Below are 14,032 nucleotides of genomic sequence, written 5' to 3'. Positions count from 1 at the left end.
TCCGAAAAAGAGAGACAAAATCTTATTTATTAGAGTGATTTTTTCGATTTGTGAAAAAAAAATTTTATTTTATGTATTCAGTGATAATAATATTTTAGGGGACTAGAATTGTAAATAGATAGCTCACAGTAGAACGAGTCGTGTTTAGTCAGACGCCTATCTGCTACGCTGCTAAACAATATAGGAGGTTAATAACGTATACATGGATAGAAAAGGTTTTGCAGTGATGGCGAATTTTTTGCTGCCACAACAAACTTTGATCGATAATATAGAAATAATATGAGGTTTAAATTTTTTCTCTTCGTTACAGCTAACTTTTTAATCATTTTAGCAAACATTCGTTAGCATCAGTAACTAATTCATTTTTTTCGTGTGTTTTTTGCAAAAATGTTTGTTTAAACAAAATTATTCATTTCTTTTCATTATATTTTTATTGATATTTAAATAAAAAAAAAACACTTTTTTCGTTTAATAGTGATAAAATAAAGGATATAGGTGTAATCTATTCTCGTGAATCATTGAAAGTAAGGTAAATAAGGATTAAAAAATCAAAGAATGGTCAAATACATTCCAATGGATTGCATCCCTTGGTTCAGGATTGCATCGCGTTGTCACTTTGTATGCAGGAGGTCTGTCCTTGGGTAACTTGAATGTATGACTGGGCTTTGTTAGCGGTAGGGTGTATGCGAATATGATCTTTAAATGCCGAGGCCGCTCGTAAAATTTCCAACACAAATACACTTGCGCGCAACTTCTCGTCTGTCAACAGGTTTCCTTATACACAACTCTGTGACGCTTTGTAATTTTTCGATTCAGTCAATTAACATTCTTGAGCGAATCATTGTAATCCTTGATGATGAAACGCTGTGTCATTGACAATCGAGAGAGGGAGAGAGATACGCAATTTTCCATCCAACATATGTTTCACATAAAGTCTATATTATTCTGTTTCTCAAAAATGTTGACATTTTTTTGACAAATGTATAGTTTTGATACCGAGTCAAATTGAATAACTGTATAAAGTATTTTTTCCAATATGGATGTATTGTACGCATCATCCATTATTAAAATTCTATATTATAATTATCACTCAACGAAACTCTTCGATATTAAATTCCCATTAAAATGCGCTGCGATAATTATTTTCCGCGTCCATTCAATCAGAATCCTAGAATAACTGCATTGACCACGAAACAGGATATATATATATATATATATATATATATAAATTTGCGTAGAGGAATATTTAATATAGCGAATATCTACAAACTGGGGATTATTCCTGCCCGATAATAATACATAATATTAATATGAATTCGATTTGTATACTTGGTTTAGGTTGCATGAAAATTAGTTTGAAAGCATTCAGTTTATTGAAGGATTTGGTATGCGGTTAATAAACAAATTGCAAATGGTGGGTTGGAAGCACGAAATAGACTTCTCGCATTCGTGATTGATAACCGTTGAAAATTTGCTATATATAGGAAAATTCTTCATTATCGAAAAAACGAAATATTCAGGTTAATATATAATAATCTGATAAAAGATTCAAAAATAAGCCTGCAAATATACAGATTGTTTCCCCCCTATATTTCTCTGTGCTAATTGTACTTTTTTCTCTGAGATTATTTCTACAAGGTTTTTTTTTTAAAAAAATATTTTTCCAATGATTTGTAAATACGTTTTTTTTATACATATTTTTAATTATTATTTTCTGTGTCATTATTTTGATTTACAATTTAGATTTGATTGCAATAATTTTAATGATTGAAAATATAATTCAAAAAATTATCGAATATGAATATTGTCAATCGTTATTTCTGGTTAGAAAGTATAATATGGAAAGAAAGAGAAAAGAATAATGTGAAAGAAGGACAAGGATACGTTCAAGTCCAGATTTGGCAATCGTTAGTTGCCGATCGTGCTCGCACGGAATCGCTCATTTTGGAAAAGCCTTAATGCAATCGGCTTGGATCAGTGCTCGAGTGAGTGTTCCCCACCGTTCAATGGCCCATCCGTTTGACAGAAGCCGATGCATTCCGCACGACATCGCGGACTGTCCTACTGCGTCGCTCGTCCCTTATTTATTGCCACACGAGATCTTGAACGAAACGCGCGGACAAACGGATCGACGGCCTATGGACCGCGCGCACAGGACATACGGACCCTACCGATGGACCGACATTTGGCATGTGTGTATTCAAATCCATTGGACAACTCCCCTAACTCACAATACAACATCGAATGCGGAGAATCGAGCGATTCGTGACGTTGATTGAATTAAAAATAATCCTTGTCCAAAGCCGCGTTTGACTTGAGTTTCGATCATCGAGTTTACGTTTGCGGTCATACGATTATGCGAAACGCGGCCTTCTCCTCTTTATATATATATATATATGTATATATATATAAAACCTAATTAGCGTGGGACAGCGCAGCGTCCGTTTCGCAGATAAGCGATCCTTAGATTATACACGACGAATGCATCAATGTTTTCTTCATTTCTCCTCATCGCGGTGTCTTTGAATGTTAAATTGTTGATAAAAGTAATGATCTGTTGGAAAAAAAGATCTACATAAAGTTGGTTTTATTTTTTTTCAGTCTTTGCAATATTTAGGAAACATTGCCTGGTAATATTGAATTAATATTTCTCTGCAATATTGCTGTCATCGCTAATTATATCCGCTTGGAGTTATATCGCAATATTGCCGTTAATATTCGCATAGTAATAAATATTTTCAGGGGAAATAGATCAAATTTTATCTGAAAATAATGGAAAAAATAAATTAAATTTTTATGGCAACTCTGTATTAGTTTTGACAGTATAATATTACAGAGCAATGTTGACTCAATATTGCTAGTTTTGTTTGGAAATTTTATATATTTTTTCTTAAATTTCGTATTTAGAAATTTTTAAAAATTTTGGTAGTATTCTAAAATGTTATTCACGGATAGTAAAAATATGAAATTAATCGAGATATGGGAAACGCATTTATAATCTATATATAAATATATATATAAAGTCGATAGTGATATATATCTCGTTTAAAATGATTTATAATCCGATGACAAAATTTAGTTACAAAGCTTCATTAACACTTTTTGCTCGGCTAGGAAATTATTTTAAATTATCCATTTCCAATAATAATATCTACTGCGGAACAATCTAGACATTATTATACTAATTATTATGAAATTTATACTTGCTATCTCAATTCAGTGAAATAATTAAAATCCAATAATATATTTTTACAATATCTTTGGGGAAAAAAAATTGTATATTTTTAAAAAACTGTTAATAATAATAAATTGTTTTAAAACTGATTAAAAATTTTTAAATATTTTTTTATTTTTTTTTTTTTTAAATCTTATTAGAATAAACAAAATATTTATTTTCAAATAAATTGCTTGTTTCTAGATGTTGAATTTTTTGATGACGCGCCCAAAGAAAAATCCATTATCGTTTAGTTTCTTGTATTCTTCAGCATTTTTATGTTTGAATGCACATATTTGTCCAAGAGTGCGCGCAATTTTCCACCTGACGAAAAAAAAAAAAATATATATCGTTGTATTTCAAAATAGTCAGAATCTCTACGATTTTTTTTTCTTCTATTTTTTATTGCACTCTATTCCGTTTCTATCCATGATATATTCCATTTAATCCAGCAATGAAGATAAAAAAAAGTCTATTCCGTTTTATCCGAATGATAGAAAAACGACCTGGCCCCCTTTCATTTGTTTTGATATATAAAAAAAAAACAAACAAAAAAATTTTCCTATTCCTACCAAAACAATAAAAGGATATTTCATACGTTATTTTATTATATCAGTGCGGCTTTTTGCCAAAATACGTTTTCATTCATCTTTATAGTTTATACTGTGTGCGTACTAGAATTTATTTTATTTCTATCCGATTCTTTTGCTACACTCAAGGGACATTAAAAAAAAAATTTCATCTCGCTGATAATTTTTATTTTATATTTTATTGAAATTAAAATTATATTTTTGATATAAATTTTTAAATTTACTTTACTAACTGTATTAGTTGGTGCAAGTATTTTTTTTCCCCTCCACATAGATTATATTGGTGTGTCTGTGACGTAATCTCGTGGAAGTTATCTAGGACACCAAATCCTCATGTATCTTTTCTCCAGCATGCTGCTGCTGCTACTGCTGCTGCTGGAAAGCACCGTGTAAGCTCTAGGACAAAGTTGAGAAAGGTGAAGTCTACCGAGAGTTCATATGCCGGGTGTCGCGTCGTGAACGTGCTCCGGCTGACAATAGGGTCTCACGTACTCGAAAATTCGAAGGCGTGTGCATTTATTTCGCGGGCCTCCTATAAGATTGCATCCTTTTTGCCAGAGTCGTCCTACTCGTTGGGCGCGTCTTGCCGTTTTTCACACGTTACGTGCTTTTTCACCCAAAAGTACAAAAAAAAAAAAAAAAAATTACATCTCCAAAATATGCTTCATTGTTATACCTAAGGGGGGGATGAAAAAAAATTGCATTCAAAATTTACTGTTATTTTCTTTTTCGTGCTGAAAAATTTACAAAAAAAAATGCCTCAAATATTCTTAAAAAAGGTTTGATGGAAAAAAAAATTAATGATGTCTCTTAAATTAGTATAGGACATTTGAAAATAAATTACGAATGTAAATTATTGTCGCGAGGACCCTTCGTAAAATTCACCCTTCGATGACGAATCAGATTAAATCTTAATTTGAAAATGCTACTGGCTATATACGGAAATTGCAAAAGCTCGACGAAACTCGAGGCAAGTGAGTGTGTGCGCGCGCGTTTGTTAACTTCGTGTCGGCTGATAACTTAATAATGACCCTATGATTTACTGTCCTTTTGCGTAATTCCCTTTATATATGCTGTTGCGGGACTTGCAAAAACCTTTTTAGAAACATTCACTCCTTTTTTTAGAAATAAAAATTTTGTTAAAACTTGGATATTGCGTTACTTTTCTCATTAATGTTTGTTCACAGAATTATAATGCTATAGACATGAAAAGTGTGTTATATTTATATTCAAATTATTGTCTTAATATTTTGGGTGTATTATGTAAAGAATTTAATATTGTCTCAAAATGTTGGTACATTGTTGTTTTAGTTTTGTGTTAAAATTCTGGTGCATTATTGTCTTAATTTTTTCTTAAAATTATGGTAGATTGTTGTCTTAGTTGTGTCTCAAAATTCTGGGGCATTGTTATTTTAGATTTATCCTAAAATTCTGGTGCATTATTGTCTTAATTTTTTCTCAAAATTATGGTACATTGTTGTGACAAGTTGTGTCTCAAAATTCTGGGGTATTGTTATGTTAGATTTATCCTAAAATTCTGGTGCATTATTGTCTTAATTTTCTCTCAAAATTATGGTACATTGTTGTCTTAGTTGTACACCATTGTTTTAGTTTTGCCTCAAAATTCTGGTGCATTGTTGTCTTAGTTGTGTCTCAAAATTTTGATACATTATTGTTTTACTTTTGTTTTTTAGTCTGAGTATTACTTCAAAATTCTGAGGCATTGTTGTCTTAAAATTCTTGCGCATTATCCCAAAATTCTGATACATTATCGTCTTTAATTTTTCTTCCAATATTGCTCCAAATTAAATAGATAAACAAATTTTTTTTTATAATGAAACACAAATATAATTTTATCTTATGCTTTTCCAATGGATGTTTGTTTTTATTTTTTAAAAAAATTAATGAAGAGTTTGAAATAAAACATTTTTCGTATAGTAGGTTCAATTACGTGGTTGAAGATTGTCTGCTCTGGATCATCTCGATGTTGCCTCGTACATATATTTTTTTTTTCGAGGACAAATATTGGATCAGTGTATAAGGTTCATTTTTGTCTGGTGGTATTCTTTTTGCTCTTTGATTTATTTTTCCAGCGGATTATTTTGATCACGAACGTTTCAGCATTTTGCTTTTATACTGGGAATTGATAATTCAGTTAGGAGGTTCACACAGTTGATTTAACTGTGGGTCTTTCTCTGTACTATAGTGTCGGTGGTGCATTGGGGATTCACAATTCAATTAGAAGTTAAACGCTGTAGGTCTGTACAGTTGCCCCCAACTCCAATGTTCCTATCCTCTCTCACTCTCTACCTTCTCTCAGAATTCTCCGAACGAAGGGCAAAAGTGGGATTGAGGGGCAAAGGAGGAGGAGGAGGAGGAGGAAGAGAGGAAGGGTGATGGAGGAGTAAGGGAACGAGTCGATCTCATATCTTGCTGCTTCAACCCTAATAAAGTATTCAGTCAGAATAACAATGAGCACCAATGTCACTTGAACTCATGAAATCCTAACTCTTTAATAATCATGCATTATTCTGATCCTTATTCTTACTTCAATCTTCGGCAACAATTTTTCATTGCTTCTTCTGTCAAATAAAAAAAAACTTAACTTTTTTATTTTAATTCTAAAAAAATATAATCATATTTAATGATTTGTATTTTAATCACTTTGTTTTTTGTGAATAAATCACAAATGGTTGAAGAAACTGTTTCTTTAATACAATTTATCTTTCTTTTCGTTGTTGGCAAATTAGACTTGAAAGAAATTAAATGGAATAATATTATTGCGTAGGTACTTTAAAATGACATGTAAAAGGGTTTTTTTTTTCTCTTCTTGACCACAAAATGAAATTGCATCTATTAAATGCGTAATCTTCTGGTTGACAGTGCGCAGTGATTTATAAACAGTTTGTGGTGTTGCTTCCTTGATGAGCACAGATAAAACAAAACGAATTATTTACGTCACGTTTTCTTTAAAAGAAATTGGGTATTTCTATGTCTCGATTTTGAAACTTATGTTTCTTTAGGTAGAGTGGAAATTATATAGTGTTTAATAATTTTTATTTATAGAATTGCAAAAAAAAATTGTAAAATTGCTTTTTCTTTAATAGACAATTTTTTAAAATTGTCTGGTGAGAAGAAAACAGTTTTAGTAAATTGTTGTAAGAAATCATAAAGAAAAGACACTTGTTTTACATAGACAAAAGAGGTATCAAGTTTCACAATTGCAAAATTTTAGACTTTTACAATGTAAATAAGACATTGCTATATCTTTCACCAAAAAGTCTTTCGCGCCGAAAGACACAATAATGCTTCGCTTTGTACACCTAGACATACCCATAAATCTTTGTAAGAAATGCACTTTGCTCGGCGCCTCATAATTCATCGTTCTCATAAAAAGATTTTGTGTTGCATGAGTCTCCTGGGATACGGTAGGCAGTTATTAAAAATTAACTTGCTGAAATTCTTTAATTTGAAAAAAAATATTATTTTTCCCTCTATATTTTCATTTTAAATTTGACTTAAGTTTATTTAGATATATACATATGTCAATAAACTGTCATTTTCGTTTTTTCAAAAGGAAAAATTTTAAAAAATTGATATTTGAATTTTTATTTAAAAAAAAAAGGTTCCTTCATGCATCAGCTTTGTTAGTGTAGCATTCAATTATGTGCTTGGTAGAGTGCAATTAGTTCGAAACTTTGGTGCGCGCTTATCTTCTAAAGTCTATGTCAAGATGCCACATCGAAGCAAAGGATATGTTCGTTATATTGATCGCATCCTTATTATTGAATACGTTTCTAAGTAGACTAAGAAAATTAATTTTCTGATATAAAAGTTACGCCAAATTTAAACTAAATTACGATTTCGAAAATTTAAAAAAAAATTTTGAACCTTATTTGTTGTTGCAACAAATTTTTTTTGTTAGTTTCGATTTTTATATTCTGTATTTAATTTGTCGAAAGTATAGATAGTAACTCTTTTTAGATTTAAAAATTCTTTAGAGGATTTAGAATGACCACCCACTTTGATTAAGATACCTTTAATAGACACCATTAGTATTTTTTTTTTTTTATAATTCTCATTTTACCTTTGGTATGTCTTGTATATTTTTTTTCCTATCTAAAATTGATCAATATATAAGATCCATTTCTTTTTTTGAAACATTCTAAGTAATTTTGTTCTTTATTTTTTCGATTGAAATTTGAATATCAAAATATACAAATCATTGAAATTTTATGAACAATAATTTCTAAACGAGATACACAATTACGCTACACAACATTAGTGATGAGACGCGTGCTGACCATTATTTTCGTTGGTTCCTAATTCAACCCGATAAGAATCACTACGATTTTCCATTAACCGTCTATCCTTTTATTCTTCGGCACATTTGATCATGAATAAAACATGAACGATTGAACGAGGCGTGACTGAATTTAGTCAAGTATTCCTAATTTTAATAAGCGAGTGTCTTGCAGAATAAAAGGTTTCTTTAATAATAATAATTATATGTTGATATTTTTTTTTTTTACCAATCTAGGATAATTTTGACATTTTTTATAATAGAATTTTTTTTATATTATCAAAAAAAAGATGAGAAAAAAATGCAACTTTTTAGGGTATTTCTCATAAAGGATGGAAAAAAATAGCTGTTAGTATAATAAGGATGTGGGGGGAGAAATTTTAATTGACCGTAGAAATTAAATAGGACCAAAAATATATTCACTCTAGTTGAGTAAATGACTGACACTTGTCATTGTTAATCATGCGTGAAATATTAGTGTTTACTCACGCATGACATTACTGTTTACCTATCTAATTATTATTAAAGACACGTCGATAATTATCGGTCATTTAGCGGGGCTCGTGTGGCATTGAACTGGAACGAGACCATTACTGAATACATATATATACACTTGACCGGTGTCCTTTATATATATATATATATATACCTTATGAAAAAAAAAACGTTAAAGTGAGTATTTCTTTGTACAAAGATTCGTCCCGGTCTTTGATTTAAAAGAAAAAAAAAAAGAAAGATAAAAAAAAATACAACCTGTTGTTGTACTGCCAAAGTACTTCGTATCATAAAGCAGCTTTGTCTTCGATGACTAGGGAGTTTTCGATTAACAGGTTCTCCCCAAAAGAGAAACACGATGATGAGGTCCATTAAAAACGCGAAATAATTAAACTTCATAAAGCTAACTCACAATCTGCTTGATCGAATTTTAATAATAAAACTTTTATATACTTTCCCACATTAAAGTTCCTATTTTTAGTTTCAATAAGATATTGTTATAAGGGCCAGGGATTGGGGTTATTTTTTTTTATAGGTTTACAAACTTTTAGTAATTAGTAAAATTTAAACGAAAATCTAATTAAAATTATCAAGAATTTTTAGTTTGGTTTTTACTAATTTTAATTAGGAAAATAATTACGCGAAGGTAGCGCTCCTGGTGTTGACTATCGGTAAATAATTGTTTTTTTTCGAATAGTTCCTTTTTTTTAATTAGTCCGTGTTAGCTAAATTATCAGTAAAATAAAAATTTAGATGTTTTATTTAATTTAAGGGGATAAAATCTTGGATTGAATAAAAACCTTGCTGAAATGAAATTCTAACATTACCATGAGAGTAAACGCGAGAAAAGAAGCTTAAGATGGAAAACGTGTACGTATTCTCTAATGTTTGCACTCTTGGTGAACGGATCGAATATTCTCTGTTTATTGTGTAAATCAATGATCTTGACATTTTGATTCTCATGGCAAAAGTCACACACACACACACATACAAATTCAGGAAGTCGTCGCTTCGTGAAACTAATCTATTTCCTTCCAAGCCGTTCATCAATTAAATGTCTAAAAGGGATGCTGAGGAAAGGTGCGGGTGACATCTCGTTCCTCTTTCTCCTCGTATTTATACTGTTGCGAAAAAATATGCTATCGATTTCTCTCTCACTATATATCGATGAATCCATTGTTTGTCGTCCTCGTGAACCCGTTGTTTTGCTAGTGACAAAGTTCTGAACGAAATATTGCTCTAAACATGGTTTTTGCGAGAGAGGGAAGTATCTCCACTGTCTGTTTAATCCATTGAACTCACTGGGATGAAAATACAAAAGCACATATACTAGATACTAGAAAGCTCGGCAGTAGTGCAGTGAACCAAATCTAAAGTAGCGATATAGTGTATGATAGGTACTTGCATCCGGATGGAATACATTTTTTGTTTTATATTTGAAATGGGTATTTTTAAGTTTCCATTGTAATAATTATTCAAGCTGTTTTTTTTTTTTTGAAAAGTTAATATTTTGTCACTCTGTCATCAGTGAAATATCATTAGGTTTTTTTTTACACTTAAAAAATATATTTTCACTTTTTGTTCAAAATGAATTTATATTTAACTATTGTGTAAAATTCGTTTCACAATTTTTTTTTTTATTTATATATGTCAACACAAACTGCGATGAATTACATTTGGACAGTAAAAAATTGTGTTTAATAGGGTGTTTTCGGGATGTATCAACGAAAAGAATTTACTTCCCTTTAGGTTTGAATGTTGCTCGTTTTCTTTTTTCTTCTGTTTTCTTTAGCTCTCTTCATTCCTCTCTCTCTTTCTCTCTTGTTCGTTTTCTTGACCACAAACATCAACTCACATATTTGTTGCACGCGGGTCCCTCGTAAACTCGAGCGTAAATTTTTGGCGTTTAAGAGCGCCGGACAATCGAATATTACTTGAGGGCTTATGAATATTCTGGGCAAACGATAAAGAGTGAATGCTCTTATGAGTTGGTCTGACGCCTTTTAAAAAGCTATATTTCTTCTTTGGCTTAATATATATATATATATATATGAAACTCTATATAATATATTAGCGCAACAATTCTGTTAAAATGTGTTTCAGATATTTAAGGATATGTATATAAAAAAAATCTGTTATTTAAATGACCTCCAAGTATAACAGTAAAATGCAATTTTTATGTTGAATTATTTACTTTTGACTATAATTCAACTAAGCCGATTCGTTCATTGAATGAATTAGTAACTGTTTTGACTAATTTTTAATCAAAACAGTTACCATAGCAACCACAGAAAATTAAAAGGCATTAAAATAAGCTGCAACGCTTATTATTTTAATCCAATTTTTTGCTTATTTTAATCTATTTTGGTATTAAAATAAGCAAAATTGAATTAAAATAATAAGCGTTGCAGCTTATTTTAATACCTTATAATTTTCGGTGACCGCTACCATCACTGTTAGAAATGTTCTGAATTTTCCGTCAAAATTAAGATACATAAGTATCATAATTTTCAAAATATTGTTACTGAAAGCTAAAGTCAGTTACTTTTAACGAAAATTTGCCAAACTTTACTTAAAAATACAAAATGTTACTGAAAATTCTAAATAAATTACTGATTTCTAAGTTGCGTAAGGGGAAAACAAGTAACTGTAACAGAAAATTTAAGACATTGTAACTGAAATTTTCAAAACAGTTTTGAAAAGAGAGAGATTTCCTGAAAATTACGAAACTGTAACAAAAATTCAAGTTACTTTAACAAAATTGTGAAAATATAGTTGTGAAGTTTGAGTGAGTAGTGTAAAATAGTTAAAATTAATAAAAAATAGTAAAGAAAAGTGTTAAAAATCTATTCTTGGAATTATATACATCATACAATAACATATGTTATTATTTTTTATGTCATATAAAGAATATATATAAATATAACCTATATTAATACCAAAAACAAAATGTCTAAAAAAGTGAATTTACCCAAAATAAGATTTATTGGATTAATTTAATATTTTCTCAAAACTTTGTTACAACTTTAGGATTTTTACTAGTACGCACTTTAATTTGAATTATATATAAAAGTAACTACAGCATCACTGAAAATATTATTACAGTAATGAATTTTTAGTTACGTGATACTAAAATTTTATTCAGCAACAATCATGAGAATTACGAAACTGTAACAAAATTTTAAGAAACGTATTACCGAAATTTTATGCAGTTACATGTTGCAGAAAATTACGAAACTGTAACAAAATTTTCATACACGCAACTGAATTTTTATGTTGATACATGTTTCGGAAAATTCCGAAATGGTAACAAAATTTTCGTAACACGTAACAGCATAAAACTTCAGTTGCTATTTACAAAAAATTTCGACAGAAATTTCTAACATTGATGATATCCGTTTCCATAGCAACCGTTACCATATATAGCATCCATTTCCATGACAACCGTTTCCATAGTAACAGTTCCCATAGCAATCGTTTCCATAGCAATCGGCTAATTATTATTATCTATCATAACTGATTACTAGTTATCAGAACAAATTATTAGTTATCGTAGCTAATTTTTAGCATAAAATAGCAAACTAATTTTTCTATACATATTTAAGTGAATTACAGAAATTGTGAGTTTTTTGTTTTTATAAACGAAATCAAGAGACCGTTATTTTATTTTTCTTCTTGTGATCGCAATTAAGCGTCATCAGGGGAATAGAGTCTGAACGATCTATAACAGCCGACATTGTAATTCGACTGGGATTTTAGAAACGAGTTCGGTTGGTATCCAGAAGCCTTGTGAGGAGTCTTGTTGATGGTCAAGTCTTTTATAATGAAGCGATAGAATGTGAGAAATTTGCTAGGACGACAAGCGAATGTGCGTTTTGCTTTTCGACTGAAATTTTATATAGAAGAAAAAGAAAGGATTGAAATTTGGATGACATCGTTCCTTGGGAGTCACGAAATAAAGCTTCAGAGTGGGGGGGAGGGGTAGAAGACGATTTGCCGACTCGATTCTGAATCTTTCAGACTTCTCTCTCTCTCTTTATTTATTTTTTGTTTCCTTTTCTCCCCTTCTTTAGAGGAGTAAGGAGAGTAAAACGACAGGAAGAGAGAGAGAGAGAGAGAGAGAGAGAGAGAGAGAGAGAGAGAGAGAGAGAGAGAGAGAGAGAGAGAGAGAGAGAGAGAGAGAGAGAATGTAAGAGAGTGGGGGGTGTTATTAGTGTGAGCAGGGGCCCTGGCGGGCTGGTTATATTGTAGACCACACACATCGTCGCTAGTGGACCCAATAGACTTTGGCTTCATCGGACAATTATGCACTCTCTTCACGAACGCCCGTTTCATTTTATGTCTTTATTCGCGCGATCAAGCGAGATGAAATGCCCCCGAACTAGATTCTAATATCATTTGCGGAAGTTGGAAATTCAATTTTTCTTTTTTCGATTTTTATTTAGCAAAAATCATCATAATAATTTCTTGATGAAAAAAGGAAAGAGTAGAATTATTTTTTGCAAGATTTAACACAGTTAAAAAAATTTGTAATATATGTTATAAGAGAAAGAAAAATATTAAGAGTCGACGCTCGAGTAAATTTTGAAAGAATATTGAGATTGACAATCAACGGACGGTAGTTATGTATAACGACACGTCATTGGCTCCTCCCGTTTGTCAGATTTTAATCTCGATCGTTATAGAGGAAGTTATATGCGATGTGGATAAAGGCAACCGTGCGAAGACACGTTTCGTATTTCAATATATATATATATATATATGTTTATATTTGAATCTGCTTTTAATTTTACACATGAGATTTTAATTATATCTTTATTTATACTTTACGCGATAATATTGATGGAATGGATAAGGGATTATTTAAGTACTATAAAGCAAAATTATGAGATTGAATTTCTTTTTTTTAAATATTTAAAATTTAAAAAATGGTTGGTTATTGTTAAAGAAAACAAATGTAGGAGAAATGGTAGTTTTGTTAAATAATTAAACCGCCGGCGACCAAAAGGGCTTATAGGCGAGGATTTCATTGGCCCTTGGAAAAGGTGGAAACTCGCTGAAAGCGGAGGGCAACGGAAGTCACGCGTAAGCCCTTTCGGTGGCTTTTATCACCAAAAAAATTTTTTATCCTTGATAATATTCAAAAATGATTAATTATAATAAATTTTATTTTTCAAAAAAATAAGTGTTATTAAATTATTAATATATTTGAAATTTTTTGCTTTCAGGTAGTGAAGGTTGAAAAGTGATTATATAGCTTCGGGAGTGTTCGACTTTTTTAAAATCGCGATCGTTTATTAGGTTTAAAGTATATTTTTTAAACAGTGAAATCGGGAGTGAAAGTGTTGTAGAAAACTTTTGCAAAAAGAATCACCAAGGAAGAAAACCATAATCGGTGAGTCATTTTTATTAAAAATACTAAAAATCATG

General features: G+C 30.6%; 1 long non-coding RNA gene across 1 annotated transcript in view; it reads left to right on the top strand.

The window, feature by feature from the left end:
* The window catches only part of LOC127291211 (uncharacterized), a 270,805-nt gene that overhangs the window by 20,739 nt on the left and 236,034 nt on the right, over positions 1-14,032 (top strand). The window contains exon 7 of the long non-coding RNA XR_007844558.1: positions 13,831-13,997. This is a non-coding gene — a long non-coding RNA (uncharacterized LOC127291211). The remainder of the gene's footprint in view (positions 1-13,830; positions 13,998-14,032) is intronic.

Source organism: Leptopilina boulardi, unplaced genomic scaffold (assembly GCF_019393585.1).
Source record: "Leptopilina boulardi isolate dan_hultmark-lab unplaced genomic scaffold, ZJU_Lbou_2.1 LbouV2_126, whole genome shotgun sequence".
Classification (NCBI taxonomy): Eukaryota; Metazoa; Arthropoda; class Insecta; order Hymenoptera; family Figitidae; genus Leptopilina; species Leptopilina boulardi.
This window is presented reverse-complemented; position numbering and strand designations above follow the sequence as displayed.